Source organism: Pongo abelii, chromosome 3 (genome assembly GCF_028885655.2).
Source record: "Pongo abelii isolate AG06213 chromosome 3, NHGRI_mPonAbe1-v2.0_pri, whole genome shotgun sequence".
Classification (NCBI taxonomy): domain Eukaryota; kingdom Metazoa; phylum Chordata; class Mammalia; order Primates; family Hominidae; genus Pongo; species Pongo abelii.
In genome coordinates, this window is record NC_071988.2 from 173,331,295 (window position 1) to 173,346,980 (window position 15,686).

General features: G+C 35.7%; 1 protein-coding gene across 1 annotated transcript in view; it reads left to right on the forward strand.

Moving 5' to 3' along the window:
* The window catches only part of FHIP1A (FHF complex subunit HOOK interacting protein 1A), a 256,592-nt gene that overhangs the window by 59,653 nt on the left and 181,253 nt on the right, over positions 1–15,686 (forward strand). The window contains exon 2 of the mRNA XM_002815215.4: positions 12,593–12,717. The gene's annotated coding sequence lies outside the window, so the exon portion shown is untranslated. The remainder of the gene's footprint in view (positions 1–12,592; positions 12,718–15,686) is intronic.

Below are 15,686 nucleotides of genomic sequence, written 5' to 3' on the forward strand. Positions count from 1 at the left end.
GCCCTTGTAACTTACATTACACAGCCTTAAAATTGCACATAAAAGTTTGCTGTGGAAGAGTAGCAAATGTAAGATAAATTGAGAAGGTTAAGGGGAAAACTGTGCTAAGTGCTTCTCATAAATGAATTCTCATCATAAAAGCACAGTGATTTTTCCAAGTGACAAATTAACTCAAGAATTGTGCTCTGCATTTTTAAACAATGTGTGGTAGAGTAGTAGGGTAATTCCATTTGTCTTTAAGCCAGAGGTTAGTGCCTCAGCATATTGCACTTGTGCTTTTTGACTAATAGTGTAGAAAAGAAAGCTGTGTGTATAGATATTTAATTTATTTTTACTTTGCAAATGTGTTATGTCTTTGATTTAGTCGATAAACAGATGCTGTGTGTTAAGGCAGGCTGTCATAGAAAAGGAGTTTGTGTTGAGGCTTGGGGCCAGAGCATTTTCCAAAGGGAATATTTGTGCTTAGAAAACTTCTTATAAATATTCTTGTTCAGACATGAATTCCCCTTTTACTTCAGTGGGGTCACTGAATAGATGTCGGTCGTTTATTTCAGTTCCCTGCTATCGGGTCAGTAAAAAAGGTATTAGTGGAGTGTGGGTGGTTTTTCTTTCTGCTGCCAAGTTAGAGGTTTGATTGTGACAGTGAACTCTGAACAAATGACTTTATCTTTTTATGAGGAATATACATATTAATGTCATTCAGACAGTTTCTTGGGGACATACAAAATATCGGTATTAATTTTAGGGTTTGTATAATACAATGAGAATAAAGAGAAGAAGGTTCCTGCCCTGCCATCTTGCAGTCTAGCTAGTGAAACCTGACAGATCATGTGGAAGCTCTATATTCTTCCAGTCATTGATGTCAGTATTATGAGTTTAGACTGGGTAATCAATAATAATATCTTTGCCCTTTGCATCCTTCTACTGAAGTTTTCATTTTCCTTTCTTTAGCCTGTGGCCTTATTGTATTTTTGCTCCAGGATTTTAATTTGTGGGGCAGAGATAGTAGGTGCGATGTTAGCTAATTGCCTACTATGCTGGCTGGCGTGGACTTGACCTTTCAAAATTGGAGCACAATACCAAAGATCACATTTTTAGTTGAATGAGATTCTTTGTTGTTTCAATCTGAGGGGAATCTATCAGCGAATGCATATGGATGAGGGACAAGTGCTTGGTTCAGGAACTCCAGGGCCATTTACCAATCAGTCCTCCAACCTGTGTGGTGGTCTTTACATTTCTTGGAAACACAATAGATTCAAGATTTGAGGACAGGAGGGAGCCTGAAGCAAAGCAGTTCCCTAGATTTCCTCAAAGTTCCTTTTAACTCTGGATCTGTCTTGGAATTGTTCCTTTTTTTTTTTTTTTAAACTTTAGCGTGTTTTTTCCAATAAGCTAAAAAAAAAAAAACCCACCAAAACAGCACTCTGAATGTCTTCTTCCTATGGTGGAACCTAGTATTATGGAATCTGTTTACATCTAAATAAGGAAGGTAAATTATAATTTCAACAGCATGCCAATCAACAGACCTAGAAGCCATAACCTCTAAAAGAAAATTTATATTCTAATTTTTATTTGTTGCCTATGTTTCATAATTTTTAATCTAAGATCTTTTTAGAAATGTTTGTTAGTCCAAATGAGTGCTCACAATATGGTAAACACATGGGAGATTTCTTTTTTTTTTTTCATTTCCATACGTTATTGGGGAACAGGTGGTGTTTGGTTACATGAGTAAGTTCTTTAGTGGTGATTTGTGAGATTTTGGTGCACCCATCACCTCAGCAGATACTGCACCCAATTTGTAGTCTTTTATCCCTTACCCTTTTCCCACCCATTCCCCCTGAGTCCCCAAAGTCCGTTGTTTCATTCTCATGCCTTTGCATTATCATAGCTTAGCTCCTACTTATGATTGAGAACATACAACGTTTGTTTTTCCATTCCTGGGTTACTTAACTTAGAATAATATTCTCCAGTCTTATCCAGATTGCTGCGAATGCCATTCATTCATTCGTTTTTATGGCTGTGTAGTAGTCCATGGCATATATACCACAGTTTCTTTATCTTCTCATTGATTGATGGGCATTTGGGTTGGTTCCACATTTTTGCAATTGCGAATTGTGAGAAGCCATAACTTGATGGGTGTTTTGCAGTTGTATACTCCTTTGTCTGGACAGGCACTGGACATATGTAGGGTTAAGAAATACATATGTGATTAGAGGGCTTATTGTTTATTGAAAAACATTACCATTAAATTAGAGTCTGGTGACTTATGATCTGATTTCAAAATAGCTTTGCCCTAATAACTTAAAACAGCTTTTTTCCTGTCAGTTGGCTTTTAACGTGTATTCAGACCATGATTTTTTTTTTTTTTTGTACTTTAAAAAATGTGAGATAAAATTCACATAATACAAACACTATGAGTATTTCTGGTCAAGAGAATTTAAGAAAAGTTAATTGACTCAACACTTGGTCCATTTTTTTGACTTTGATGGCTGATAGGCTGGGTGCTATAAAGCCAAGTCCTTGCCTTCAAGGAGATCACAGCCTCCTGTGGGGATAAAAACATGTAAACAAATATTAATAGAAACATGTTACAAGGTGCCCTGTGATTGCCAAAGATGTTTATTACACTTTCCTCTTTGAGCCTGCCTCTGAAAATAGTGGAATCTTTTCCTCTTGCCTTGCTGTTTTTTTTTTTTTTGTTTTTTTTTTTGTTTTTTTTTGTAGCAACTACTTCATTGTCTTAATGTTTACTCTGTCAGGCATTTCATATGAAAGTTAGAATTTTGTCAGCCACTCTGTTCTGCTGAACATCTCTTGCTTCCAACATTCAAAAGGCAGAAATGCAAGTGGTGACGCCTGAAGTTAGTGTATTTGTTGGGATTATAAAACATGCAGCACATTTAGGACTTGGTATAAAAAAGCTATTTTTGAATGCTGAAATGTAGACTGGGTTTATACCAAGCTTATTTTTCCTGCAAGTCTGTGGCAAGACCATTGCACAATAAACTCCAAATCTGCTTGCTTACTTAAGCCAGTCTTAATATTCACATATTTGTTTTTATTGTACATTTCACCTTTCTCCCTTCCAAAAACCCAAGCCAGGAAAGGGTCTCCTTACTGTCTTCTTTGCTTTGAAGTTTCCTGAAATTTTATCTCTCTCTCTGTTTTTTGTCGTTGTTGTTGCTGTTATCTCTTGCATGTTTGTAAATGTAATAGCAGTCAGTGCCTTTTCCTTTTATACTGGTAAATGAAGGCTTGGCTGGATAATGTTCATAAAGATCTCTAGAATCCTTAGAGAGAGGACTAAATAAAAGGAAATAGTATTATGCAAGATGAATAAACTACTTTCCTGTATTAAGCCGAGTTTTATTAAGGTGAATTTTTTCTCGATGCTAATCTTTTTTTTTAAATTTATTTTAAGACTCTAGCTTTATTAATAGTTAATGCTCCTTCATTTCCCTACTCTAAGGCATTTCTGAACTGGTGCAATTGTCATTTTTCTTCTTAACTTTATAAAGTATAGTATCTTTAAAATGTTACTTAAACATTCTTTGATGTCTCTCCGTGGCCCATGAAATGTAAAAATTGATTTCAATAATCTTATTTTATTAAAATCTTGCAACATTTTTGTCTAGTGCTAGAATATAATTTTCGTAGCTCAATTTTAAACCTTAGACTTGAGTTTTATTTTACCTCTCTCTGTGTGAAAAGCTTAAAGGGCAAACTTATCAGGTTATACTTTACAGTTTTACAGTTTTCCTCCTTTCACCATCCTGACAGCTGAGAAAGTCAAGGGAACAATCAACAGACTTGGTTTAAGAGAGCAGAAATGTTTCCAGTGTCCTGGAATTTGCTTCCTCCCTGGTATGAAAGCTTATATTTGTAGCATACAAAGTGATGTGTAAAAATGTGAAGGACAGGTGTTTACTCTGGCCTTGACCAAGGTGAGAATTTGAGATGGAAGAGTCAGACTCTATATAGGGGATGTTTTGAAACTTGACCAGTCTGTCAGTTTTGTTACCTACCAGTGAAACTGAAAGGTAAGTGAAGGCAATGCAATTTCACAACTCATAATACAGCTCTAAAATCTTTTTTTTGGTTGTTGTATTTTAAGCAGTTGAATATATTTTCCACAAATTTTACTGCTTTCCATTTACCTTTGAATAGAAGCCAATGAGGAGAAGTATTTAAAAGGTTATGAGCAATAACAGAATGAACTGTTGGAAAAGTCCTTTTGTGGCTTTCCTCAAGTGTGTACTGATGGAAAAATTACTGTAATTTGATAGTGAAATGTTGGAAAATGATTTTATTTACTATTTAGAAATAACACAAATGGGCCTTGCTTTTGAAATTCACAGGTTCAAAACATTTAGTTATGCCTCACTACCTCAATCTTTGCTCATTATGCTTTACATTGATGGAATTAAATGTGACACATTGCAATGTTGGATCAGCCCCACAGTTCTAAAATACAGGGTTTGATTAAATTATATAAAAAATAAAGATACTGTACTGTTTAGTGTCAGAAATGGAGATTTGTGAAATTTTGTTTTTAGCTTGATGTTGTCTGAAGGAAAGAAAGTATCCCAGTGATAGAGGAGGAAAAGAACATTAAGAATACCTGATTGTAGCTTGCCTGTTGAAATCACAGAAGATTCTTCGACTTTGGAAGAGCAAATAGTTTTTTCAAAGCTAAATCCTTAGTGTCTGTACTGATTGTAATATGGCTAGTTCCCTGGGAAATGGTACTTTTAGTATGTGTGTCTGCCCATGCCAGTAATAAACACGTGTTTCTTGGCCATTCGGCCCTGAAGCATCCAGTTTTATCTTTCGGGTATACAAGGGCATGTGCAGACGAAGGTCACAGTTTCATGATGCTGTGAGGCTTATGGGTATCAGTAGGAAAGCCAACAATGTAATTCCCATAATGTCCAAGGAATTCTTTGGAGGCCATCCTCTGATTCTTTTGCTTACCTTGTACGGGGGCTGTCTATACAATATTCCTCAGACTTTCAATCAATGGTGTCATTAACTTGTGCTTTAGAATTCATAAGATTATATGAGCATTTTCAGTGGCCTAAAGTCACCTGTCATTTGTTTTAATGGTTAAGGGTCAGGAATTGAAAGTTAGACTTAGGTTTTAGTCTCAGCTGTGCTTCTGTGTGATTTTAGTTACTTAATTTCTGTAAGCTTCAGTTTTCTTATGTGTAAAATAAATATCCATTCATTCATTTGTTCATTCATCCATTCAATAAATAGTAAGTACTTCCCATGTGCCAGGCCTGCTCTTGGTGCTGAGAAGTGAGCAACGGGGAAAGCAGAGAGAAATCTCCGCTGTCATGGAGCTTCAATTCATGGGGAAGTGGAATGTAAATTAAAAGAAGTTAAACATTTCGTGTATTTTCCACATGTGAATATATATGAGATGATGACAATTGCTACAGACAAAATGAAACAGCATCGGGGTAGAGACAAGATTGGAATGCGATTTCTATTTCATGTGGGGTAGACAGGAAAGGCTTCTGTAAATAGGTCATATGTAAGCAGAGACACAAATGAAGAGGAGGATGATATATGAGGATATCTGGGGATAGAGGCTCCAGGGAACAGCAAGTCTGGCAGGCGTTGCACATTCCTGAGGTGAGAACAAGCTTGGTGTGTCAGAGGGGCAGTGAGGAGAGGCCATTGTGGCTGAAGTGGCTGAAGTAGAGTGAGGGAAGGGCAGAGCAGGATGGTAGTAGTGCCCAGCTTGTAGGGCTGCTTAGGAAATAACAAGCTTAACATGAACTTCGTACATATTAAAAGAATAAAACACTATAACAATTGAGGTTTATTTCGGGAATGCAAGAAGGGTTCATCATCTTATTAAATATAAATAGAAGAAAGTCATCTGGTTTTTTTTATAGAAAAGGCATTTAATAAAATTCAATCTCTATTATTGATTTTTTTTTTTTTTTGAGACAGAGTCTCCCTTTGTTGCCAGGCCGGAGTGCAATGGCACAGTCTCGGCTCACTGCAACCTCCACCTCCTGGGTTCAAGCAATTCTCCTGCTTTAGCCTCCTGAGTACCTGGGACTACAGGTGCCCACCATTGCGCCTGGCTAATTTTTGTATTTTTAGTAGAGACGGGGTTTCACCGTGTTGGCCAGGATGGTCTCGATCTTTTGACCTCGTGATTCGCCTGCCTTGGCCTCCCAAACTGCTGGGATTACAGGCATGAGACACCATGCCCGGCTGATTTTTTTTTTTTTTTTGCCTAGGCTGGAGTGCAGTGGCACGATCATGGCTCACTGCGGCCTCAAACTCCTGGGCTCAAGCAGTCCTCCCACCTCAGCCTCCTGAGTAGCTGGGATTACAGGTGTGCACCACTATGCCTGGCTAATTTTTTTATTTCATTTTTTTTGTCAAAACGAAGTCTTACTATGTTGCCCAGGCTGGTCTTGAACTCCTGGCCTTAAGAAATCCTCTCACCTCAGCCTCCAAAAGTGCTGGGATTACAGTTGTGAGCCATTGCACCTGGCCCTATTATTGATTTTGTAAAAACCCCTTAAAATATAATAGGAAAATACCCTTAGCAAAGTAAAGTATTTTCATCTCAACCCAAAACCATCTAAGCCTAAATAGGAAATTTGAGAGCATTTCCATTAACATCAGAACTCAAAATAAGAACGTTTACTATTTTCACTAATTGTTAATGTTATTTGGAATCATAAACCAGTGCTGCTGGATGAGAGAAAAAAATGAAGTTATCAAGAAAATCAGAAAGGAGGTAAATGAATGTTGTTTGCAAATAATGGGAATATGTGACTCGAATATCCAAGAGAATAAAATGAAAAACTAATTACAAAGAATATGATAATCTATAAATGTGCCTGGATACCAAAGTAATGTGTCAACATTCATAACTTCCATATATGCTAACAATAACCAGTTAGAAGATATATTGGGAAAAAAGGCCATTAGCATAAAAAGGATGAAATATCTAAGAATAAACTTAAGAAAATAATATGGATGCTGTATGTGAAAGCATTTAAAAATGCTCCTGAAGTGTAAAAAAAGATAGGAAAAAATGGAAAGGTCCCATCATATTCTTGGATGTGAAGATGCCAATTCTCTGTCAATTAATCTGTATTTTTATGGAATTCCAGTAAAAATAACAACAGGATTTTTGGGGGCTCTAAACAAGCTGGTTCTATGGTCATTTGGAAAAGTAAACAACCACAAATAGGACAATTCTGAAAAAGAGAATAAAATCTAGCTTAGTAAGTCTACAACAATTGAAACATTGGTATTGCCAGATACCATATTTAGCATACGATAAAGGTGGTATTTCAAATTAGTTGGGTAAAGTTGCTTAGTTCCATAACTGAGGGATAACCAGGTAGCTGTCTGGCTGAAAAGGTACTATTTGCAGCAGTATCTGAAATGTTAAGCCAAAAATCAATCTATGATAAACAAATTTAAAATATAAACTAGATTGTAGAATAACATGGGAAAATTATTTTATAATCTTGGAGTATGTACATACGGCCCTTCTAAGTAAGACAGAAAACTGAGAAGCCATGAAAGAAGAGATTGATATATTTCATTACATTTTTTAAAAAACCTGAATAGCTTCTGCATACTTCAAGGAACAAGAAAATTGGGGAAAATATTTGCTTCTCAAATCATGAAGGGACTAATTTTCTTAATATAAAGCTCCTAAAATCCATAAGAAAAAGTCCAAAAACCAGAAGAAAAATGGACTAAGGCTACAAATAGTCTAAAGGAAGGGAAATAACAGTGGCTTTTAAACATGTGGAAAGATGCTTAACTTCACCCATTATCACAGATATGCACATTACAACTACACTGAGGTACCATTTATCACTGTTAGATGGACAAAGATTGCAAAGTCTTATAACTATTCTGTAGAGAGTATAGGTGCAAAACATTAGTCTATTGAGTGGGCAATTGGCAAAATCTGTAATATGAAAATTTCATATTGCTTTATCTAGGAATTTCAGTTTTAGAAATTTATCCTAGATACGAAAACACAGTCCTAGACATACATTCATACACACTATGAATGTATTCTGCATATACTGTACATATTACATGCATGAGAAAATTATGTACAAAGGTACTCATTGTAGTAGTGTTTATAATGGCTAAAGGTTGGGAACAACCTAATGTTCATAATGGAGTACTGAATCAATGCATTATGTTACAGCTGTACACTCAAAAATTTCAGGTCATAAAAATCCACACCAGTGAATTCTCTTTAGGTACCAATTTGGAAACATTGCCAATGTATAAAATAGTGTAATATGTTTATTTGTGTAAAAAACACTTATACAAGATGTTTTGTTTATATATGAAAAGATACAATTTCTGGGAAAGCTAACTTGGTGGCTGAAGACATGCCTAGCCTCATTTCAAAAAAAATCTACACGTAGCACATGCCTTGCTCTTAGCTCTTATTACATGCTAGTGGTGGTGGTGATTTTCGTTGTAAAAACAAGATTCCTTTGCCTCACAAGTTGATTTTTAACAGCTGAGTCTGGAAGAGGGCGGTCATCTCATTATAAATACTGCTTAATGAGTGTCAGATTTGGGTTTTTCACCAAGAATGCTGTATATACTTCCTGAAGTATGTTTCTTGGAGGTTATCAATACTAGCTGTGCAAACCAAAGATGTCAAATAATATTGGGCTAAACAAAACTAAGCAGACTTCTTTTCTACAAGGCCTTCTTAGAGCCTTAATATACATACTGTGCTTTGTGAATATTCAAGAAGAACATTTAGAATGTGTCATTTCCCCAAATTTATTTAACTACAGAACATTGGACAATGACTACTTGAAAAAAAAACACCTTATGAGTAGTTGTCACATTGGGAAACATCACTTTAATACTAGAATTTGGTTTCATTCACCTTCATTATTCATTTTAATAAGTCAGTATTCTTGGTGTATTTCTAAGATACTTGTGGTCTCTGCCTGCTTCCTTTCCCTTCCCTTGTGGTGTGCTCCAATTCACGAATTTGTTTTGTAGTTGAGACCCTCCCAAAGTCACCCAAATTACGCTCAGTTTCTTGGGTGAAAAAGAATTGTATGAAATTAATGTGAAATCTTAGGGATTGATTGAATAGAAATTGAAGATTGAAGCTTCATTTGGTTCAACTTTTCCTAAAGCTTTAGAAGGTTTGCTGTTGAGAGGAGGAATAAAATCAACTTAATGGATACACTGTTGAGGAATTGTGAGCTTAATGTGGAGAAGACAGTATTACTGTGGGGCTTAGAAGACATGGCTTCTACCGCTGTCTTCATCTTTTACCACAACTTAATTTTGAACAGGTCACTCATCCTCTCTGTGCCTCAGTTTTATCCTCTGTAAAACTCAGGGGTTGCATTTAAGTGATAAGTATGGGTCCATCCATTTTAAGACTTTAAGTTATTATTAGCGTGCTTAATGGAATCAGTGAAGTTTGTGGACCTGTGTAGAATATTTTGTTCTACTATGGGAGTTTCCACATGTGAATATAATGTATTACCTGTCCCAGTTCAATCCTGTTTGAGAATGAAATTATTCAATAATTAGCTCATAGTCAGCTTCATGTATTTGAACACTTATTGAATTGTTTGAAACTTCTGTCTTCATTGGTTGGTTGGTTATCCTCCAGGAAAGCATTTGATTATATTACAGATCAATTAATACAATGCTATGGATAATCCACACCTCCTGTATAAATGTGCACCCCACCCACAGTTGTTTCTCTGGTGTATGGAGAAATCCATGATGTGGATATTAATTCTCTCTCCCCACCCCAACAAAGTGTTCATTTGGTGGTTTTGCTGTGCTTTTGTGTACTCTCTGCCTATTAGCATATTTCTGAACTTGACATAGCAGAGGTCTAAATTCACTGAATTTATGCCATCTGGAAATGAGCTTTAAATTTTGTTCCTCTGTTGAAATTAGGGATATGATATAGCTATTACACAGAAGGACTGTGAGCCTGAATTTGATTTTATTATGTGGAGGTAGAATGTTTTGTTAGAAGGAAAGCATTTGCCTGGGGAGAGATTTGAGTGTGACTGAATTGTTAACTGCCAGCTTCCCCCCTTTTTGGCAGGAGACATGTGTTGTTTTTAAATGAGTTGACAATCAAGAGAATTATCGAGAACCAGTGAATTTTAAGAGAGTTCTTTCAATTTACTTGAATTCCGTTTAACCTTGCTTTCGATGTCATTCTGTGCATTACTGTCAAAGGACTCGGCTTCCTTTGAAGTCATGAAGCGTTGCTGCTGGCGGGATCATGATGGTAAAATATGAGTGGTTCTTAGTAAAGCCCTTAACTGATACCCAGCAATGCCTTATTACCTAAGTAAAGGCATATGTGTGCGAGTGCCTAAAATTGTAGAGTGTAAGGGGAGGATATATGATAATGGACATTGAGATGGGAGAAGTATTTCTCATGAATTAGGGATGCCCTTTCATAATTCACAAATTGCAAGATGAGAAAAGGCTTGAAATCACCTGAAAAGCATCTGGCAGCAATCTGTAATTCTTAAGAGGAGGTAAAAGAGCCTGTATCTCTCCAGCACATGATGAGAAAACTGTTCATGTGGGATATGGAAGAAGGAGAATTCTGTTACTTGTAAAACCCCTTGCGATTAAATGACCAGAGATTTGGTTATGAGGTGATACTAGTAGTTCCCAGGTGGTTAATAAATGATTAATTGATTAGATTGAAGAAGGCTGATTTGAGGGTATTGAGGAAATTTGAATATGAAGAATCTGTTTTTTGCTTGCAAAATGTTATCCTTTACTTTTCATACTCCATTCTTCTCATGCCTTGCCACTGCTACTCCTGTGCCTAGTTTTGAAGATTTAGGCCACATTGTGTCCCCCCACTCCCATTTTTTTCTTTTCACGAAATATTTGTTATAAGAAAAGGTACATTCTAAGCCTTTGACACACATACACACATAGGTTAAACACACATACACAACACCTTTTGTAGAGACTTCCAGGGCCATCTTTGATTATATTGGACTATTGCAGAAAAATTATTATGTGAATGAGTGGCTTACCCTTTGGGGCTTGAGAAATCATGGCTATATAGAGATTTCAAAAAGACATATTTGTTTTACAGAACTCTGACTTGAATTGCTCCCGTCAACCCATCTAAAGATAGGAACTATTTTACCTATTATTTATAACTATATCAGAAGAAATTGCATCTTGTTTTTTTCTTTTGCATAAGTAGTTGTGATCATATGTAATTACAACATTGTACCCTACTTTTTCTTTCCACTTTGTATTATAAACTACATATTCCCATTTTATTGTAACTCATAACATCTTTCTTTTTTATTTAAAAATTACTTTAAAAAATTGACATAAAATTGTATGTATTATGTACAGCTTGATGTTTTGAAGTATATTTATATATACATATTATGGAATGAAAAGTTTTTAATGGCCAACAGAATTGTGATTAAGTAAATTATGTGGTTGTGGCAAATTTACAGTTTGTGACAAACTGACTTCCTCAGTTATTGGCATTTAAATCGTTTCCATGTTTATTTTTTATTTTTTTAAAACCCTAAGAGAGGCTTCTTGCACCTACGCAAGAAAAAATTGAGGGCAAATCCATAGAGTAAAGTGAAGGCAAGTTTATTAAGAAAGTAAAGGAATGAAAAGAATGGCTACTCCATAGGCAGAGCAGTTTGTTTCCATGTTTTAAATTTAAGTATAGTATTTATTATTTCCTTAAAAAATGTACTCTCTTGGACATTTTCTCTGGCTTCCACTTATTGTGATATCAGATAGTGGCATCTTGTGGTTTTGTTTAGTATCTATGTTAGCTTCTGGCTAACTGCTAAGGGTTAGTCTCTCTAGATGTTCTTATTGCTGTCTTGGACACCTCTAGGTTTTGTTCTCTGTGTTTCTCCCAGGTAGGATAATTTCCTTGCCAGATTCTCTTCAAGCTCATGTTTTTCTGGTTGTAAGGTAGGCATTAAGCGACACATTTGTGTTAATGAAAATTATCTTGCCAGTTAGGCCCGATGATAGGAGATGTGTGTCTAAGACCAAAGTAGACTTTGCCCATTGGATGGCGAAAACCTGAACTTTGAATTGTCAGTATCTAAAGAGGTCAAAGTTACTCAGAAATATTTGGGAATGTGTACATTTTTTGAAATTGTTTATAAAAAGTTTTTTGTGCTCCTTTCTTTGCTATTTTATATTATGCTATCATTATTATCTTAGTATGATGCTGTTGACCCATGGATATGGATTTACTTTCACACTTTTTTTCTCTCCTAAAAGAAGCATATAATTGTTTGACATCTCTTATAAGATGGAAGAATCCTTTTCTATTTTCTGTTACCCAGCAGGAGTTTCTCATTTTTGGCTAGCATTCAGATTTCTAAATAAAGATTTGCTTTTTGCTTATTTATTTATTTTTTTATGGTGAAGACAAATGCACACTGGGAGAACCCACTCAGTGTACAACATGTAGTGGTAAATGGGAGCGGAGAAAAAATAGAGATACTCAGATTGGATTTTGCAGTTTATTAATTATTATTTTTATTCCTCTTCATAGATTTTTAAAGTCATCTTCTAGGGGTTTCCAGCAGAGCCAAATGTTAGAGAAATCTTTCCGCTCCTCTGAAGAGTGAAGTGAGCAAATACAACCCAGCAGTAGGTTATTGAAGACAGCAGCCCCAGGTAATGTCTTCTTTTCTCATTATTATTGACATGTGTTCAGCAATGCTCAATAATATGTTATACTTTTTTTTTTTTTTTTAAAGCAAGTCTACTTGAACTTACACATCCAAGTGAACATTATCTTGTTTAAAATGTCTTAGGGAGAGGTTGTACTCTATCCTCTATGTGAAGCATTTAAAAAATCTTTTCTTAAGAACTGCATCTTGACCCTCTGGTAGCATTCTTCTAAGCATCCTGTTTTCTCTGGTGGCAAATATCAACCTTGTAAGGATATACTTAGGAAATAGTCTAAATTCATTTAGAGCTTGGGTGATGATCATACCTGGGGTTCTCTAATTTTGATCAAAACCAAGAAGGAGCAATAACATAAGGAAACCAATTTTTCTTTTTGTAATTTGTAATTTGAAGACTCATACACTATATTGAAAATAAATTCTAAGAAGTGATTCTGAGTTTCAAGCAATGGTAGTATTGTTAAAATAATTGTTCAGGCTTCATAATTTACAGAGGCATGTACTATTTATTTGACTGTAAATGTTTATATTCTTTCTCATTAAAATCAATAAGTCAATCTGTTAGTATTGTAGAAGAGTTCCTATGTTAATCAGAAACTTCCTTATTAGATATACCTCTAATGCTTTATAATTTGCCTCTATAAATGATCTTCTTGTGGGGGTGGGGGTGGTGTTTTGCAATATTTCCCAAAGTGTTACTAGAGTGCTGGCTAAAAATACACATTAAAAATTTCATATTAGTAGGCTTGAAACTAGTGTATCAAAATCAGAATCAGAATGGTAGGGGCAGGACTTGGGAATCTGCATATTGCAAGTGAATGTCAACAGAGATTGACACCCTGGTCCAGTAAAATCAGACCTCTACCTAGGATCTTTGTATTTTAAAAAATTTAGTGCAACTTATTGTGTAGACACAAAACAGCTATTTATGATTGTGTGCTTTTCTGGGAAGAGTGGGGTGAAGGGAGGCTTAGGGAGAGATTTGTTAAAGGATCCGGAATTACAGCTAGATAGGAGAAATAAGTTCTCCTGTTCTATACCATGGTAGGATGACTATAGTTAACTATCTAGCTGTAATTTTGTATCCTTTAAGAAATCTCTCCCTAACCTTCCCTTCCCCCTAGTCTTCCAAGTCTATCATTTTAGAGACAGTTTAAGATAAGGAAAAGAAAAGCTGATAATCATAAATAGCTGTTTTATGTCCATGTAGGAATTCTTATGAAGTTCTGTTTCTAATTAAGGTATTTCAGGAACAAAGTGGTATTGCATAAATTTGGAGCTCATTTTAGACTAAGATTTAATAATTGTTAATAGGCATTGAGCCTGTGTTTAAGTTTTATGTTAGTCATTTGTTGGGTAATGACTTCTTAAATTTGGGATTTGACTCCTATGAACTCTGAGTTTTGGTCTTAGGGTTGGAATGTGTGTGTGTATCCTCTGTTACAGGGCTTTTCCCAGTTAACTCCAACCAATGAGAGCTCCTCTGATGTTTTAGGGAGCTTTAATTTCAAGGTCCTTAGCAGAATGAACATTCTTATGATAAAGAATTAGTCACTCATGAATCCTGGGGATAATCTATAGTCGTTTACAACCATTCACCTGTCTGTAGAGCAGAAGTTGTTTGGAACATGTTCTTGCCTGTAAGCTCTAGAAAGCAGCATGAGTGATAGAATGGTATTTATACTGGTTTGGAAAAGGTCAGAAACCAAATATTGTTGCCTGAGATGTGAGGTTATTTTGAGTTGTGCAGGAGACTTTGGGAGTGGGGTGTGAAGAGTACAAAAGCAAATATATGTAAAAGGGAAGGCCTGGCAAGGATACTAAGAAGGTAGAGGGAGTAGCTTAGGTGGTTGTAGGACTGAGTTGGATAATGAAAGAATGTAACACTTGGGTGTATTGGTTTCTTCCGAGGAAATGATGGTGAATACTAAAGGTAGCATAACAAGGACCACCCAAGTGGAAAATGGGTTTGAAGATGGACTCTGAAAGCTTGAAGACAGTATGATGCAAAATGTGTATGATAGTCCTCAGGAGAGGCCGTCAGTAGAATTCATCTGTTATGAAATTTGGTTGTGTTCTCAGAACAGTGAGACAAATAGCAGGTGGATAGAGGCAATTACAGATATTCTGAGCTGTTGAGATAATTGTATATTTGAATATGCTATTTCAGGGTTAAAAGTCGTCTACATGAGAAAAGAAGAGCAGTTATGGCAGCATTAGAAGGCTCTCCTTTCTAATGTAATGCCGAGAATGTCTGAGTCATGCAGAATTGAGATGGCGAGTGAGGAATGTTTCTCTGTGGCTTCCCTGACTTTATGTGGGGAGCCAGTGGGAAGCCATTTTCAAAAGTGGTTTTGAATAAAAATCTAGCCCCAAAACTGTTTTAGTAAATAACACAAAAATATACCTAAAAAGTGACTTATTAGGGTCAAATAATCAAACCACCTACATAATGCTGTAAATCTGAAATTTGTTCATTTTGCACATATCTTTTCATAATTTTTTTGATTTTTAAATTATAATCTATCTCTGCCTTCTTTTGTAAATTTAGTCTTTTTAATTAATTCATCCATTTTGGTCTCTTCACATATTCTATGACCCTTACAATTTCTTTCTAGCATAGTTTGGATCTTTTCCAGTTTTTTTTTTTTTTTTTGTCTGTTCTAATTGACCAGAATGGCTTAAAATAAATATGTATAATTTATGTTTGGTCATGTTTTCCATTTCATTTTTAACATCATTTCTGAAATACCCTTGTCTTGGTCTTTAAGTGTATAGTGCCACACTGAACTGATGTACTCAGAGAAAAGTCTCTAACAACTCTAGTCTAGACTAGAGGTTCTCAAAGTGCGGTCCCCAGATGAACAGTGCAAACTTCACCTGGGAACTTGTTGGAAATGTAAATTCTTGGGCTGAATCAGAAGCCCAGAGGGTGGAGCTCAGAGTTTTTTTTTT